This window comes from Engystomops pustulosus, chromosome 1 (genome assembly GCF_040894005.1).
Source record: "Engystomops pustulosus chromosome 1, aEngPut4.maternal, whole genome shotgun sequence".
NCBI lineage: Eukaryota > Metazoa > Chordata > Amphibia > Anura > Leptodactylidae > Engystomops > Engystomops pustulosus.
The window spans coordinates 155,857,686-155,876,973 of NC_092411.1; positions in this window are offsets into that span (position 1 = coordinate 155,857,686).

The window sequence follows — 19,288 nt, forward strand, 5'->3', positions numbered from 1 at the left end:
TTTCAACAATTATTATTAACAGTTTATTAATGCACAGGACACTTACCTATTAAACACTGACATAATCCCAAATCTAATCAACATCTGATGGAAAATTGTGCGTGAAAGGACCCTAATAATTATTTAACCTAAAAAGCAACCAAAATCAAATGCAATAAACATTAAAAACATTGAAGAGGTTTTCAGGGAATAAAAAAAATGTTATACATAGCTGTGGGGCTACAGAAGCAATAAATCTCTTATACTCTGTCCAGTGCTTCTGTTCAGCTGCAGTGTTGTCTGTCAATGCTGGCTTCTGTCTGTATACAGAGGCCACCGAAGGTGAGGGGACCATAGCCATGCGCCTGCTGCTGCAGGAGTTCTGACGGCAGCAGGTGTGCAGCTGTGGTCACCTTATCACTGTCGTACAGGTTAAATACACTGTATTATAGTTTTTTAGTCCAAGTTGTTACAGGTGTGGAAATACAAAATGTGTTTCAAAATATAAATAGCATTTATTCATAGTGGTGAACCCCATAACTGAAATTGTACCAAAATCTAAATCAACATTCGGATTTGGCCATCTCACAACACAACATAAATTTGAATAAACAGGGGGATATTTATCATACGCTGGCGCTCGTGCGCCAGCGTATGATAGCCCCGCCGCCGCAAATTCGCAGCCCGATACATGAAGAGGCTTCTGCCTCTTCATGTATCGGGCCGCAAGCTGCGCAGCGTTTATCCTACGCCAGGCAGGGCCTGGCGTAGAAAAAACCGCAACCGGTGACTTTTCACCTATGAAAAGTCGCCGGCAGCAGCGGGTGCGAGTGGCGTGAAGGTGGCGGATTGGGGAAAATAATCGCAAAAGCTAGCAATAAGCTAGCATTTGCGATTATTTCAGGGCCTCTGCGCCACTGGCGGTGCGCAGAGGTCCTGATAAATATCCCCCATGGTGTTCAAAAGGTTTTATGTTTACATGCATGGCATGCAATATAAAATACAGCCAAAGGAAGCCCAAACTAGGAAGCCCAAACTAAAAACAAGCCCTTGCACAGCTCTGTACAAGGAAAATGTTAAAAATTATGGACTTTTTAGGGTGAGGATAGGAAATAAAATACAAAAGAAAGCTCAGCTAACTGTTCCAAATACTGCAATGGTGCCGATGGCCTCACTTGGGCGCATGTGATTCTACATGTGCAGAAAAAAAGACAACCATTCTTTTTACTGGTCTGTGTGTATGAAGTATGCTTTCAATGAAGATATTGGAATAAAGCTGAAAAGCCTGTATGTTTTTATATGGGGAGACAAAAAAACAGAAATGTAAAATTGAAACAAAGTCACTGTAGATTTAATGTCAAGCTAAAAATGCAATGAACCCCTCCCATGTGTGGTGGTGGCTGCTGAATGGTTGACATGGTTGTGGCCCACGAAGAAATATTAGGAAGGCGGGTCCCTCGAGTGGCAATCTTTCTCCCTAAAGTTTGCTAGCTCTCGGGTCTCTGCGACTAGAGGGTGAATCCCACCGGTCTCCGTAATCTGCTGGATGTAGTGGGGCTCGCAGTAACCATTGAAGGGCAGTGTGGATTGGTGTATCCCCAGGGAAAACACCTGGCTTGTAATTTCCTGGCCCACAGGTGGTGAATCGGGGTGAAAATAAGAACCAGGAGGCAGAAGTGGTGATGCAACAAGCCAGCTCATGGTTCAGTTTACTTCAAGCTTACAAACTATAAAATGGAGGCACATATATACTTGTTGAAATACAGTCCTCTATCTTTAAAATCAAGTCCATAACTCTCACTTCATACACTCCCCTGTTCCTGTGGCAGTGTGCACTCTTCTCTGGGTCTTACACCCTCTGTCTTCTCTATAGTCTCTTTAGTGTAGGCCTTGGACTCTATACTGGGACTACTCATGGAGACACTGTTTCATACTAACTGAACACATGTCTGAGAGGTGGTCGCTTATTTCATATACTCTGCTCTATCATTCTTAATATTAGGTAACTCCTACATGTACAGCTTCTACTTCTCAATCTAGCAGAGCTTGAAGCATAAAATGGTATCACCAATTTACATAACATAAACGGATAATGACATTGGAACACTGTTAACACATTATTAACACTGGAAATCGGTACAAAATATAGGGTAAGGCTACATGCACACTGCCGTGTGCCCGCCGCACTGTAGCAATGCGGGCACACGGCAGCTCGGGGAGAGGAGGAGGTGAGCGCAGCTCACCCCCGCCCCTCTCTATAGCGATGTATGGCCGCGGCGCCGTAATACGGGAAAAGATAGGACATGTCCTATCTTTTACCGGGCTACGGAGCGGTACGGTGCCGCACGTGTGCTGCACCGTACCGCTCCCGTAGGGCACCGCGAGCCCATAGAGGTGTATGGGGGACGTATATCGGCCGCATATACGTCGGCCGTATATACGTCCCCCATACTGTAGTGTGAATGTAGCCTAAGCCCTCATCATACAAATGTAGGGCTTGCTGCATATTGCAACCACTGCTAACACCTGCACTTGGTAGTGTTAACCAAAGGATTTCCGCCAGCAGGCCACCATCTTTGTTTTGATTGTCGCTCCTCTTGGGCAACGGCTATATGTTTCCATGACAATCACCCCCCTTTCCTGAACTGATATAAAAATAAACAGTAAATATCACAAACATGCTAGGTATCACCCAGCCCAAAATGCCCCATCAAAATATAAAACCAGTTATTCCCGGCGGTGAACCCCAATGGAAAATAGCCCCCAAATGGCTGAAATGGCAATTTTATGCCATCACATAAAAACTTCATAAAAAGTGATCAAAAGGTTGCACAGTCCTCAAAATGGTAGCGATGAAAACGTCAGCTTATCTTGCAAAAAATTATGTTTTACACAGTTCCCTGCACCAAATGATTGGTTGTCATGACAGCCTCGGGTCTTCCAAAGACTTGAGACTGTCTCATTTTATTTGTTATCCCCGTGATCGCACTGACCCAAAGAATAAAGAAGACGTGTCATTTGGGCACACAGAAAACTGCGCAAACTGTTTTTTTCACCATTTTCATTGCAGTTACAATTTTCCCGGTTCCCAGTACACGGTATGGAATATTAAATATGATCACTATGACGTTCAATTTGTTACGCAGAAAACAAGCCATCACCGAGATCTTTACGTGCCAATATATAAAAGTTATAGATTTTTAATGGCGGGGAGTGAAAAATGGAAATGAAAAAACAAAAAATGGCCCTGTCGTTAAGGGGTTAAAATATATCAAAACACAATAAAACCTATAGAAATTTGGTATTACCGTGATTATACCAAACTAAAGAATAAAGTAGATGTATCATTTTGTGTGCACAGTGAAAGTCGTAAAAACTGAGCCCACAATAAGGTGACGCAAATGCTTTTTTCGCCAATTTCTCATTTGGATTTTTTTTCCAGCTTCCCAGTACACGGCATGGAATAATAAATAACGTCACTGTGAAATACAATTTGTTACACAGAAAATAAGTACTCACACAGCTCTGTACAAAAAATTAAAAAGTTATAGATTTTTGAAGGTGGGGAGTGAAAAATGAAAAGAAAAAATGGCTGCAACGCAAAGGGGTTAATGAACTTCAACCCTTTCACTCTTGTGGAGGGGCCCAAAGGTGTGCTTTTGGAAATTACACTTACTGCTTTTATTGTATAGCTCAAAATCAAACAGTTCCCTGATTGTCTGAATATCAATATTTTAGTTTAACAGATCAAAACAGTCTGAATAAATATTTCTCCTTTTTATTTTTTAAATAATTCAACATTATATACAAAATTTTCACAAATGCAATTGAGAAAACTGTATGTAAACAATAGAACGAGGGAAAATACCAAAATTACATGTTTTCTCATTAGCAAAAAAATTGGTATAACAAAAAACATTTCCACCATACTAGCCTAAGATACCAGTGGAGGGAACCTCAGAAAATAACTAAAAGACAAGAAAATGAGACAAGAAAAGAGAGCAGTAAGAAATAAAACAAAGGAAAGACACTGTAAAACGGAAAAGGAAAAAAATGGAAAAGGAATGGGGGAAGGAGGTAGTCAGGACAACTCGTTAGCCATAGCCGCAGGAAATAACAGCTATGTGCTTCTAAAGCAAGTCTAGATTTTTAAAACAGCCATGGAGCCAAAGTTCTTGAAGAGCTTTCCTTGACGTCTCCGCTTACCCTTCAAACCTCCCACAATCCAGCAATTTGAGAATGAGGTCTTCAATCTCTTCTGAAAATCTATTTGTGAACCTGAAAGATCTTATTCAAAATTGAAGAATCAGTTGGCAGATCCATTATATGCAGGGCGTAACTACAGGGGTGACCTGCTGCCGCAGAACATCACACAACACCCCTCATCTGCTGCTGAACTTTACACAACACTCTAGCTGCTGCTCAACTTAGCTGCTTTAAAACATCACAATGGGCTACATTCGCACACATACATGCAGCCTTATGAACACACACAGACACATGCACACAAAAACAAGCACAGATACATAGGGGCATATTTATCAAGCTGTCTGAAAGTCAGAATATTTCTAGTTACCCATGGCAACCAATCACAGCTCCCCTTTGAAATATTCATGAGCGTTGGTAAAATGAAAGCTGGGTTGTGATTGGTTGCCATGGGTAACTAGAAATATTCTGACTTTCAGACAGCTTGATAAATCTGCCCCGTACTGTTATGTGCATGCAAAGACATTTGCAGACATACACACATACACTTACAGCTGCATTTCTACTAATATGTATGTACACATATAAATCAACACACATACATGTAGCCTTATGCACAGAAATATACATACACATACAAACACACACATTGAGAAACATGGAAGCACTTTGCAGTTATTTATAGACACACAAGGATACAAATCTCAAATATACATTGACGTCAGTGTCAGGCATGTAGATGTCTTATGTGTGGCCTGGATGATGCTAGGAGCAGAGACTCGTGGCATAGCTTCCAACCATTCTGCATGCGGCAGGACAGTCCCGGTTTTTGGGCACTGTCCTGCCGACCTGCACAGTAGGGAGAATATCCTGAGAATGTTCCAGGAGGGAGGCATAATGCAGAGCTGACTCTATGTGCATAATAGGTGAGTTATCAGAGCTGACTGTGTGTTTTATTGATGAGGTAAGTTAGCAGAACTGAGAGTGCCATTGTGCTCATCATCTCTCATCTGTCTCACCTCTCTTTTTCTATATGCCAAATACTAGTAGAATGTTCAGAAGCTAAATAAAAGTGTATTTAAACCTGTACCCTGATAATCTAAGCACATTGTCAGCACACAGCATCTCATAGCACATAGGAATCATGCAGTGCCTGCTTAGAGAGTCCCCACCAGGGTCGGATTAAGGTGGGTGGGGGCCCCAATTGAATGTAGTCCAGACAGGGAGCAGCAATTGCTATATATAACTCCCCAGCAATAACTATATATAGCCTCCCAAGTAATCACTACATACAACGCCCAGTATTCACTATATACAGCCCCCAGACATCACTATATACAGCTCCCCCAGCAACCACTATATACAGCTCCCCCAGCAAACACTATATACAGCACCCCAGCAATCACTGTATACAGCCCCAAGTAATTACTATATACATCTCCCCCAGCAATCACTATATGCAGCTCCTGCAGCAATCACAATATAAAGCTCCCAGAAATCATTAAATACAGCTCCCACAGTAATCACTATTTACACCCCCCAGTAATAAATATATACAGCTCCTCAGAAATCACTATATACAGCCCCCAGTAATCACTATGTATAGCCCCCCAGCAATAACTATATACAGCCCCCCAACACTACCTATATACAGTCCCACAACATTAACTATATACAGCCCCCTATAATAACTATATACAGCCACTATAACTATATATAGCCTCCCTATAACTATATACATTCTCTATAATAACTATATACATTGCCTATAACTATTTACAGCCTCCATATAATAACTAGTCCCCCTATAATAACTATATACAGTCGCCCTATAAAAACTATATACAGTGTTAAGGAGGTCGCACTGGTTTCGGACGCCATCTTGACTACTGTCCGCCATCTCAGATACAGCGGCCACCTTGGGGGGGGGGGGGGTATGCTTCCCTCTAAGAAGCTATAGAGTTAAATGTTTTAATTCAGCTATTTTTCTCATTTAAACTGTTGTTTGCCTTTTCACAATATCCTTGGCATTTCTTACCGTCCTTCGGGTCTCTGTATTCTTGTTATTTATTTTGGTTATGAAGAAGCTTCTAGGAGCCATTGTATAGATAAGCATGGCTGTAAACAAGGCCTAGTCATTTTTCCCAGAATGTGCTGGTAAAAAAAACATAATGGCCAATAGAATCTAAGTCCTTATCAACACCCCAAATGCTGATTTCTATAGCTGTATCTGTTTGAAATAAACAGTGTGATTTGAGTGCATCGGAAGACCGACTGTGTCTTGCATTTACTCTGTCAGCTCGCTGCCGGCAGCTATCTCATCCTCCCTTAAAGGGTTAATTAGGACTCACCTTACAAAAGTCAAGAGGGCTGTTGGGGCCCTGCATAAAAATCCCTAACAATATTTGGCGTCCCTGGGTGGGCTTAGGGGTGAGCAACAACAACACCGAGACAGCCTCCGTGAAGAGTCCCCGCCGGCTTGGTGAACAGAACTGACCAGAGAGCTCTCAGGGTAAGCTGTTTTTTATTGTCTACTTTGATATGTCACTTCTGGTTCACTGGTTGGACGGACCGGGTGAGACTGTCTCTGTGTTATGTATTTGCCACTGTTGTTCACTGTAACCTAAGCTCAGAGTTTTTGGCAAAGAACCACTTTGTAAGGTGATGGACAGAGACTGAACAGAGACTGGACAGTGACGGATGGTCAGACAGTCTGTGATGTTAGCTGAAGCTGTGAGACAGAAGTAGTAACCCTTAGATGTCTGCAATGCTAGAGTGGGAGATATTCTGTTGTGATTGTCAGTGTCAATGATACAGTTTTGTCATTAAGGGTTGCCCACAGACTTTCTTTGGGAGTCTGAGCGGTCTCGTATGACTAAGAACTAGTCGAGTCTGAAGGAGAGCGACTTGGAGAGTCAGTCTGAGGACAGTGACCTGAGAGTCAGTCCAGTCAGGCAGTGATCTAGTGTAGAGTCCCTTGTGGACCTGCAGGGTCAGTCTGAGGGCAGTAACTTATTCTAGCGTCAGTCCAGTCAGGCAGTGATCTAGTGTAGAGTCCCTTGTGGACCTGCAGGGTCAGTCTGAGGGCAGTGACTTAGTTTAGCATCAGTCCAGTCAGGCAGTGACTTAGTCTAGGGTCCTTTGTGGAAGACTCAGGTGTCTAGTTTTTTTTGGGGTCAGTAAATCAAGGTGTCGGCATCCGTTGTGAGACCCTCTTGAGTCTGTGGGGACAGGTTCCTTTGACAGTATTGTGGTTATGGACACTTTTGATGAGTAGTGAATTGGAATAGAGCCAAGTGCATTGCAGGCAAGAAGGAAGATTGTGTCCCACATGAAGGGGAAAGATGCACAGAGACAGAAGGTTGTTGAGTTAAGTAGGACTGATGGAAAAGTGTAAGTTGACATGATCGGACATAAGGGCTGGTAGTTTTGTGTTGAAATGAAAAGTGGTATTGAAGGTTTGAAGTTTTTTGGGATGTGTCAGATGATCTGATGATTGTACAAGTGAGAAAACTTGATCAGATTTGGAAACAGACACTTATAGCCTCTGACTTTGACGGACGGACCAGGGACAGAGTGACAGGAATCCTTCAGAGTGCCCAGTGAAGAAAGGGACATTTCAAAGTTTTTGATGTGGAAAGAATTTGAGAAAGAGATTTTATTATATTTTCCTTGGAGTGAAAAATGGCCCCTGTAATCCAGACTCCACCCCTGTATCAGGTGGTTAGAGAAGATGACACGCCCTACCATCCTTCAGTGGCGGCCATCTTAAGACAGTTTATTTTTCAGTGGCGGCCATTTTAAGTTATATTCCCTTCAAGTCGATGAAAGTTGATTGCTGTTGGCAGCCATAAAAGCTGTTGTGGGGCTTTGTAGGAAAACAGCTGACCATGCTTGGGGCGTCCTGCCAGACGTTTGAAAAAATGCCGGCTGGTGATTTTTGTTCACCTTTTCGGACGTTTGCTAGGGGTCTTGGAGTGAGGGATGTTGTTTGTTTGAGTATTATTAGAGAAAAATTGCTATAAAAAGTGTTAAAATGTCTCCGGTACCTGCTTTCTGGCATTTAAGGGGTTAACAAAAGGGTGGGGGCTGTTGGAGCTGCGTTTTGTTTTGTGAAGAACTGACATGTGCTATGTCTGTCTTATCTACGAGAGAGACGATAGTGACCTTAATGTTCACAGAAAACTGAATAGTGAGTTTTACCCCATATTGAGTTGCTTGGAATCTGTGTTCTGTTATCTCGTGGTTTACAGGCTAGTGAGAACATTTACATTTGGGAGTGGTTTACAGGCTAGTGAGAACATTTACATTTGGGAGGGGTAGATCGCTGCGTTTAGACTTCTCCCTGACAATCTAAAAAAGACTTGAAGGAATTTATTTGATTGTGGAACAAGAATACAGTATGATGTGATGTCCTCCTGTGTACCCCATGAACAGACTAAGCAAGAAAGAGCCCCCCAACTGTATTACAGAGACTAGGACTGACTTTTATTCCTTTTTGATTAAAAACCATCTTAAGTGTACCTGGATTTTATTGAGACGTTGGAGTCTGGCCAGAACTTTATAGGAAGCACAGAACACTGGGCTGGAGATGTGGTGGAGGGACACATTGATGTTCAGAGGGAATAGAGGATGTTTCACAGACCATGCCAAAGTGAGATTGACAACATCTCCGGAAGTCTCAACCGGCCAACCCAAGTGGGCGTTGCGGGGAGGAGACATTACTGTAGTGAGTGGCGGAGACGGCCCCGACAGGGCAAGACAAGGGGGGTGGTTATGGACAAGGATGTCAGCGAGAACAGCCCCCCCAAACAGAGTTATCGCCTTGCATTGTAGAACTCTCCCCTGCTAGTCCGATGATGATTTTAGCCCATTCCCGGTCAAGAAAAGACTCAGAAAGAACAGCCGGATACATGTAGGATGGTCCATGATCTCTAAGCTGCCAATGAGTGCACTGAAGCCCAGTGGTCCCTAGCCCAAACTGGCAGCAGTCCCTGAGAGTGACCTTTTATTCACTGTTATTGATTTGGCAAATGTTTTCCTCTCTGTGCCCCTACATGAAGATTGCCAGTATCTATTTGCCTTTACCAGTTCAGTATTCCAGTACACCTGATGTAGATTCCCACAAGGGGGGTAAAACTCACCCAGCCAATACCCCACGGCCCTACAGGGAGTAGACTGGCAGACTGACCCCTTACTGGATGTTCTCCTTTTCAGTATGCGGATGACCTACTGTTTTTGTTAGCCAGGATGCATTTATTGACCTTATGTGTTTTCTGTTCCAAAAGGGTTGCAAAGTTTCCTGAGACAAATTCCAGTACCGCCAGGAGAAGGTGGTCTTCCTAGGTCACTGCTTCTCAGCCACAGGCAGATACCTGACAGAGGGAAGAAAGCTGGCAGTCCAGAATGTGCCCCTGTCCTGAGGCCCTAAGCCTCTTTACATGTTTCTAGCACTGGCCAGCTCCTGCAGCCTGGCATAAGGTCTGCTACCTCCAGCCCAATGCTGCCCCTTTCTGACTGAATTGCCTCTTCCCCATTTGCCCTTAGTCAGGAGGCAATTGATGCATTCCATAGCCTTAAGCTGGCAAATCCTGTCTGCCCCGGCCCTAGGCACATGCCACTGAACCAGACCTTTTATTTTATTTTGCACGGAGTATCTAGGAGACAGGTGTCCTAGCCCAGGAACGTGGTGGCCTCCCCAGTGGCCCACTATTATGCCCGGTTAGACTCAGTCGTGTGGGGAGCCCCTCATGTGTTAGTAGCTGCAGCCAGCAATCTGCTCAGCAAGGCCAGTGAGCTGATCCTAGACCCTAGATCACTCAGTTACAGTGCAAACCCCACATACCTTGCACAGTGTCCTCACCCAAGTACAGCCCAAGCATGTGAGCCAAGGCCAGACAGCTCAGACTCCAGTGTGCACTCCTGATTCCCCAGGATACACTGATAAGGTACACAGCTCTGAATCCTTCATTCTATCACCAGTCTTCCAGGATTCAGAGAGGGGGGGAGAGAAGGGTGATTAACCCAGATGTTGAGTTTTTTCTCATAGATGGCTCCAGGTCTGCAGGAGAAAACAGACGGTTCCCCTGTCACTAGACTAGTGAAAGCCTTTATAGTCTGTGCCCGCCACAACCCGGGTAAGGTGGTACAGACCCCACAGAAGGTGACACCCAAGCTGCTCTATCCCTTCCAGAGACTGCAGATGGATTTTATCCAGCTACCAAAAAATGGTACGTAGGAATACGTGCCTGTGTGCATTGATCTCTTTCCAGGGTGGCCAGAAGCTTCTCCCATGACCAAGGCTACTGCCAGAGCTGAGGCAAAGAAGTTGGTGAGTGAGATTTTTCTGCAGGTTTGGACTTCCAGAGACCATAGAGTCCGGTCGCAGAACCCACTTCACTGGACAGGTAAAGACCTGAAACCTTGTCCCTCCTGGGTGTAGAACAGGCCCTGAACACCCCTTAGCATCCCCAAGTTAGTGGTGGGATTGAAAGACTAAAGGGCACTCTTAAGTTAGAGATCCAGAAGGCCATGGAAGAAACAGGGAAACCATTGCGGACCACCCCCAAAAGAAAGATGGGATTGTCCCCCTTTGAAGTACTTTTTTTTTTGGCTGTGCACCCAGACTAAGCCCCTACTTCCCACAGATCCTATAGCTGATGGCAGGAAACCAGGTGGAATGTGCCACACAGTTGAGCCAGGCCTTGAAAAAGGTCAGCAAAAGTGTTTCTGATTCCTTTTTCAGATGCAGACAGAGACCTCAGGACGCATAACCTGAAGCCTGGAGACTACGTGGTGATAAAGAGACCCCAAAGAGAGAGCCTCGCTACGACGGTCCTTTCCAAGTCCTGCTGACCAGTGCCACGTCTGTGAAGCAGGAGGGAAGTCAGCATGCTTCCACGCTTTCTATTGCAAACTTACTTATTCTTCTTGCTAGCTGGTCTCTTCTGACTGACTGTATGCTCAGGGACACCCCAACCATGACTATCACTGTAACTATAGGACCGACCAGGATGCCCCCAGGGTAGGAGACTTTACCTACGGTTGGTGCAACACGACAATGACCTTCTTTAACATTGACAGCACAGGTAACCCTGTATTAGCAGTGTCTGATGTGTACTGGATTTGTGGGGATAGGAGAGTCAGGTCAGGCCTAGAGGCTGGGAAGGTGAGTGTACGGTGATAACACTTGTGCATTCCTTCCTCGTGATCCCCAGGGATAAGGTTGATCAGACACATAAGAAAAGGTAGAGAATCCTAAAGGATTCTGGAGGTCTGAGAGAGAAGCACCTATATGACAACGTTTATATGGGTACAGTGGGAGCACCAAGGGGGGTCCCAGATGAGTACAAGGCCCACAATCAGATATGGGCAGGTCTAGAGTCCATTATTCCCCAGAGAGCTATGAGCAAAGATGTTGGTTGGGTAACTGTTTTTTTATTGTAATCAACAGAGATTTGGGAATATATTCGAGATGCTTCCCAGAACCGCATGGCTTTGGAACATGAACCTTGCTGAGAAGGGAGGAGTCTGTAAGATGGTGGGTGTGGCTTGTTGCATGTACATCCCAGATGACATCGCCCCCTATGGATCCATTACCCATGCTCATGAAAAGATTGAAGGACTGTCCAGGGAACTCAAGAGAAACTCTGGGGTGGACACTTTGTCCTTCACTTTGTGGTTGGGGGATTGGAAGGGTTTCCTTTAAGTGGGGGTGATATTGTGGATTGTGATTTTGCTCTTGTCACATTGCGCGTTGTGTGGTCCCCATCATCAAGTCCACCATGTCCCAGATGTCCGTCCAAGCGGTAAGAACCACGACAGGAGAAGTGCCCGGAGCGGAGGAGGATGCTGCCTGTTTACAAACCTATGGACTATGGGAACTCAGTGATGTGATTTGAGTGTGCGGGCCTGTAACCCCTGAGTGACCAGCCTCCAGGGGATCTGGTGAAGAGTTAACAAGTCCAGCAGGTAAGGGCTTAGCCTACCTGTGGGTACCTGGAGCTTGAGGAGGTCGCTCAGGATGGAGTTACAGGCCAGCAAAGCTCAAAGGGGGGAATTGTTAAGGAGGTCGCACTGGTTTCGGACGCCATCTTGACTACTGTCCGCCATCTTAGATACAGCGGCCACCTTGGGGGGGGGTATGCTTCCCTCTAAGAAGCTATAGAGTTAAATGTTTTAATTCAGCTATTTTTCTCATTTAAACTGTTGTTTGCCTTTTCACAATATCCTTGGCATTTCTTACCGTCCTTCGGGCCTCTGTATTCTTGTTATTTATTTTGGTTATGAAGAAGCTTCTAGGAGCCATTGTATAGATAAGCATGGCTGTAAACAAGGCCTAGTCATTTTTCCCAGAATGTGCTGGTAAAAAAAACATAATGGCCAATAGAATCTAAGTCCTTATCAACACCCCAAATGCTGATTTCTATAGCTGTATCTGTTTGAAATAAACAGTGTGATTTGAGTGCATCGGAAGACCGACTGTGTCTTGCATTTACTCTGTCAGCTCGCTGCCGGCAGCTATCTCATCCTCCCTCAAAGGGTTGATTAGGACTCACCTTACAAAAGTCAAGAGGGCTGTTGGGGCCCTGCATAAAAATCCCTAACAACAGTATCCCTAAAATAACTATATAGAACCTCCCTCTAACTATATATAGCCCCCTATAATAACTATATACAGCCCCTATAATAACTATATAGAGCCCCCTATAATAACTATACACAGCCTCCCTATAACTATATGCAGCCTCCCTATAACTATATGCATTCCCTATATCTATATACAGCCTACCCATAACTATATATGTTTCCTGTAACTATATACACTGCCTATAAATATATACATCCTCCCTATAATAACTATATACATTCCCTATAATAACTACATACACTGCCAATAACTATATACAGTCCCCCTATAATAACTATATACAGCCTCCCTATAATAACTATATACAGTGCCCCTATAATAACTATATACACCCCGCTATAATAACTATACACAGTCCCACTATAATAACTATATAAGCCTCCCTATAATAACAAACATACTCACAGTCTCCCTATAACAACAATAAACAGCCTTCCTATAATAAATAACTATATGCAGACTCCTATTATATCTATATACACCCCCCATAATAAATATATACAATCCCCCTATAATAGCTATATACAGCCCCAGGTAAAATAATAAAATTGTACTCACCTTCCATCGTTCCCCCGATGCGTGCTGACCTCCTTCCCTTCCCTTGCGGTGTCAGGATACTAGTAGATATCGGATGTAAACAAAGATGGTGGTGCTGTGACGTCACATGCTGCAACATCACGCGCTGCGCCCCCAGCGCCAGGACGCTGCCATCTTTGTTTACATACGATTGTCTATGGCAGAGCAGGGAACTTATTTTTCCCTCGCTCTGCCATAGACTAAAGTCAGGCACATCGTCGGGATTCGGTCCAGGGAGCCCGGAGCCAAATACACTGTTGGCAATATGGGTGGTCATGGGACCGCCTGAATCACCCATTGTTGGTGTGGATCCCTTGAGCCCCCCCCTATAATCCAGCCCTGTTCCCCACTCACACTCTGGAATTTTACACTGACCATCACTGAGTTATAGGATTTAAAACATCAATAAAACTAAGTAAAATTGTAAAATAGGGGGTAAAAAGTATCTTTATTATGTAAACATCACTGGGGGATTAAAATTTGAGAAGTTTCTTTCATAGGTAAACCCCTTTAAAAGAATTCTCAGGATCACCGTAAATAGTCTGTTTCCTTTGCCATCTCTGATTCAACCTCTGTGTCTTGTTAATTATATGCATTTGTAATAAATATATATTTAAACATACATTTAATATTTCTTAGATAATTGTTGGAATTTCATACAAAAGGACATTCTTTGAGAAAAGAAAAAGAATGGAAAATGGATGAGGTAGGGTTGGCAGGAGGTAGCGAGTTAGTTTACCTGAAACTTTTCATTTAATTGCTTGAGAGGTTCTAAATTGGTAACGCTATAAAATATACAAAAATAAATCATTCTGTCAAGCTTTCATCATAATCCAGAGTGTTCTAATTTACAGTGCATGTCTATGAATATATTAAAATGTAGGTCTATAGCATTTTTAAATCTTCTCCTCGAAGTCCATAAATATAGCTGATTGATGCAGTGCAATAATAATTGTATGTTTTTTTTTTAATAGAACAAGAAAATGATTCTCAATATTACCATACTGTTGACCTTTCCCTGGAATAGATTAACAGTAATAAATTGGTTGATTGATGTTCACTTTTGGAAAGGACATCATGTGAGTACTATGGTTTCTTAAAATTTCTTTATGCTGTCTACTTAGTGGTGGCAATTACCTCTTTAGCAGCAATAGAAGCTATGGTTGGACCAAAGATGTCAAGAAAGCCCAGTCGGCGCACAATAGCATTATAATAGGAAGAATAGTATTACTGTGTTCAGTAATACCTATTGTAGGTACTCCTAAACTACTTCTTAATATATTATGGCGCTGGTACATGATGATAGCATCTACACTTCGTACAGATTTTTTTTGGTAGCCCATTAAATAGAAAATGCTACGGGTTTTCCCATCATATGTATTTATGACTTCCACAGGACATTTTATTCATAGGATAGATGCGTGCCACACAACTGGCACCTGTATACATCTCCATCAAGGTTTACAGGAGCACCAAAAATAGTCACATATGTACGTCTACGTGTTCATTAAGTAGGACCCATTCCCATCATGTGCTTATGAGATATCCTGTAGATGCTATAAATACATAAGATGAGAAAACCTCTGTAAGTGATTTTCAAGCCATGTCCGTAAGGGTTCAATGTATTGGCAGTGTAAACATGTGGTCATCAATCCTATCTTTGGTTTTGTTGTACAGGATATCACAAATTGACACATCTCCACTCAGGGTCGGACTGGCCCACCGGAGGACCGGAGAACCCCGATACCTCCACTATTCCTCTGCCATCAGAGCTACCAGAGATAGCTCTGGTACTCGATGCGGCCGTATGCGGCCACTTGAATACCATCTTTGATGTAATGAGCGGCTGTTACTGTGTATGTGCGACGCGGCCATTTTTACCTGACACGCATCGCACTGTGACCTCTGATGCGCGGCAGCGTGATGATGTACTCACGCTGCTGCGCGCCTTGTTCTTGAGAGTTCCTCTGTCGCCGGGAGAAGAGACGCAGAGGACGCGGGAGCGCTGCGACAGGTAAGTTGATTTTATTATTTTCCTCTACTAGATGAAATATATCATAGGGGGCCACAGTAGTTAGGGAAAATATATGATAAGGGACTCCATGAGCCACTAGAAGACTATATACTCTAATGGGACTGGTTGCCCGAATATATAATTAATGGCCACCAGAGGAAATATATAGTATAGTAAGGGGGCACAAAATGTAATAAGGGGGGGGGGGTTATGGCACATATACATATATTTAGTATAGGAGTAGTAGTACTGTGATGTGTACATATATACAGAATAGGAGTAGTAGTACTGTGCTGTTCCCATCTATACAGGATAGGAGTAGTAGTACTGTGCTGTGTCCATATATACAGGATAGGAGTAGTAGTACTGTGCTGTGCCCATAAATACAGGATAGGAGTAGTAGAACTGTGCTGTGTCCATATATTCAGGATAGGAGTAGTAGTACTGTGCTGTGTCCATATATACAGGATAGGAGTAGTAGCACTGTGCTGTGCCCATATATACAGGATAGGAGTAGTAGTACTGTGCTGTGCCCATATATACAGGACAGGAGCCATTGTACTGTGCTGTGTTCATATATACAGGAGAGGAGTAGTAGTACTGTGCTCTGCCCATATATACAGGACAGGAGTAGTAGTACTGTGCTGTGTCCATATATACAGGATAGGAGTAGTAGTACTGTGCTGTGCCCATATATACAGAATAGGAGTAGTAGTACTGTGCTGTGCCCATATATACAGAATAGGAGTAGTAGTATATTTGATAAGAGGAGCACTAAACAGAAGAAGAATAACTAAGTAGAACATTAAATAAAACATAATAAATAAGTAGGAGCACTGTAAGACTGTATAGATGATTAATTGGAAATGATAAATTATGTAATTAAAGGGAATGATGTCCAATTTAATTTCTTAGGTGTATTATATTATTTACTCAGGGGTGTGTATTTTTATATACTGAGGAGTCGCAATGTAATATTTGATTTACGGAGAGGGCACAGTATGGTTTATGTTATGAGGGTATATTTGATATTTGTGGGAGGCACAGTGTGGTCAGTTGTGTTGTGAGTGGTACATATCATTTAGAAGTGGGACGTTGTTATCCAGGTGACAATATGCTGTAGTGACAGTGATATTTTTAGTTCCACAGTGTGGAAATGTGCCACTCAAAGATGAAGGTATCTGGTGGAAAATTCTCCATTGATAAGAAAAAGAAGGGAGAATTCGTCCTTCAGTTCAGTACCCAAAGGAGAAGACGTATGACATGTGAGGTACTGAATCCCACTTCTTAGTCTGGTAACTGTAATTACTGACTATCTAGACCAGTGGTGGCGAACCTATGGCACTGGTGCTAGATACGGCACTCGGAGCCCTCTCTGTGGGCACCCAGGCCATCACCCCAGCACGAAGTTCACTAGACAGGACTCAAAGAATCTTCTTCCTACAGAATCTTCCTACAATGATTGGTGAATTTGCCCTCCTCTTTTCAACTGCGTTGTTGTCTTTAGGAGGCTGAACGATTGAAATTTGTGAGAGAACAAGGAGAAATAATTACTGCTTAAATTGCTGTGCTGGCACTTTGCAATAAGTGGCTTTTGGTTGAAGTTTGGGCACTCAGGCTCTAAAAGGTTTGCTATCACTGATCTAGACTATTTCTATAATGTCAGTACCTAGTTCTTATGTGATGCAGAGAACATACGGAGGAGGTGAAGGGTTATGGTTTGTTATTCTTATTGGTAAGTTAGCGCTAAGCACAATGCAGCCGCTGTGAACTCCTGTGAAATAGGGAATATTTCTAGGCAGCGGTATGGTGGGCCCCCAGAATCAATTTCTCTGGTGGGCTCCAGGCACCCCAGTCCGACCCTGTCTACACTGCTCCCTGCTCTACTCTTTCACCTTTCACATTTATAAAACTAGTGGCAGGGTAGCTGCCACTACAGTAGATTTTGGTATAAAATGAGTATGTTGTCCAATGGAAAGCTGGGTGTTCTGTTACAAATGAGGATTAATAAGCATCCAGCTGTAAGGCCTGCAAAAGAATCTCGTACAGATCATTTCCATCGTGGTAAATTTTATGTGCGCTGGGATTGGGGGTGCATAAAATTTGTCTGCACAGGGCTCTAATATTTCTCTGTTTAGGCACTTTCTTCAACTATTCCTACTTGTCATGAAGAAATGTCCAAAATCTGTAACCCCACTACTTTATACTCAGCAGCTGAAAAGGACTTGGGGGTATTGGTGGATGGTAAACTTAATTTTAGTGACCAGAGCCAGGCGGCTGCTGCTAAAGCAAATAAAATTTATGGGATATATCAAGAGAGGAATAGATTCTCATGATAAAGACATTGGGGCAGATTTACTTACCCGGTCCGTTCACGATCCAGCGGCGCGTTCTCTGCGCTGGATTCGGGTCCGGCCGGGATTCAGTAAGGTAGTTCCTCCGCCGTCCACCAGGTGGCGCTGCTGCGCTGAAAAGCATCTGAACGCACTGGAGTTCACCGGCTCGGGCTGAGTGAAGGTAAGCGCGTCCCAAGCGACACATTTCTTTTTTTAAATGCGGCGGTTTTTCCGAATCCGTCGGGTTTTCGCTCGGCCACGCCCCCCCCGATTTCCGTCGCATGCATGCTGGCGCCGATGCGCCACAATCCGATCACATGCGCCAAAATCCCGGGGCAATTCAGGGAAAATCGGCGCAAATCGGAAATATTCAAGTAACACGTCGGGAAAACGCGAATCGGGCCCTTAGTAAATGACCCCCATAGTTTTGCCCTTATACAAATCCCTGGTCAGACATGGAATATTGTGTACAGTTTTGGGCACCAGTGTATAAAAAGGATATAGTAGAGCTGGAACGAGTGCAGAGGAGAGCAACCAGGATTATTAGGGGGATGGGGGGATTAGAATACACTGACAGATTACAAAATTTGGGATTATTCAGTTTAGAAAAAAGACAGCTGAAGGGAGGCCTCATTACAATGTACAAATACCTGAACGGACAGTACAAGATCTCCAAAGATCTTTTTATACCTAGGCCTGTGACCAGGACAAGGTGGCATCCTCTATGCCTAGAGGAGAGGCGATTTTACCATCAACATAGACAAAGGTTCTTTACTGTAAGAGTAGTGAGACTATGGAACTCTCTGCCGCAGGAGGTTGTTATGGCGGACTCTATATACATGTTCAAGAGAGGCCTGGATGCCTTTCTGGAGAGAAAAAATATCACGGGTTATGGGGATAAAACATTTATTTAATTCTTAAAGGTTGGACTTGATGGACTTGCGTCTTTTTCCAGCCTTATATACTATGATCAAAGTCTGATGGCTGCTCACTGTCCTATGTTGTACATCAATTAAATTCATGCTACAGCTGTAAGGTAACCGTAAAAAGGTGATTTTAACAAGGATTATTTACAGGGAGAAGCAGGTTTATTTTCCTCTGTAAATCCCGAGCCTATACCCACATGGTGCTTTCAAATTTTATTATTTACAAAGTGACTTTTATCACAGGTAGAACACTTTAAATAAATGGATTTCATGGTCTGCAATTAGAGGAAATGAGGCAGCCTAGAGAATAGGTATTCTGTAAACCTTCCTGAACGCCCACAGGAGGTGTGAAATTATCATGGAACAGGTATAGAACACTGCAGGGTATAATCCGTGCAATTAACTGTTTGCAAAACAATGCTCTCTTTCTGAAAAGCAAGATATTATAGGGTATTGATAATTGCAGCTACAAAGCAGGAAACAAACCCTTCCACAGCTGAAAATGAGAACTATATCTCAGATGGAACTTGTTCTGTTAAGGTAAAAATAGTCTCAATTTAATGTCAAACTATTTAAGCCATTTTGTGACTAATGACACTGA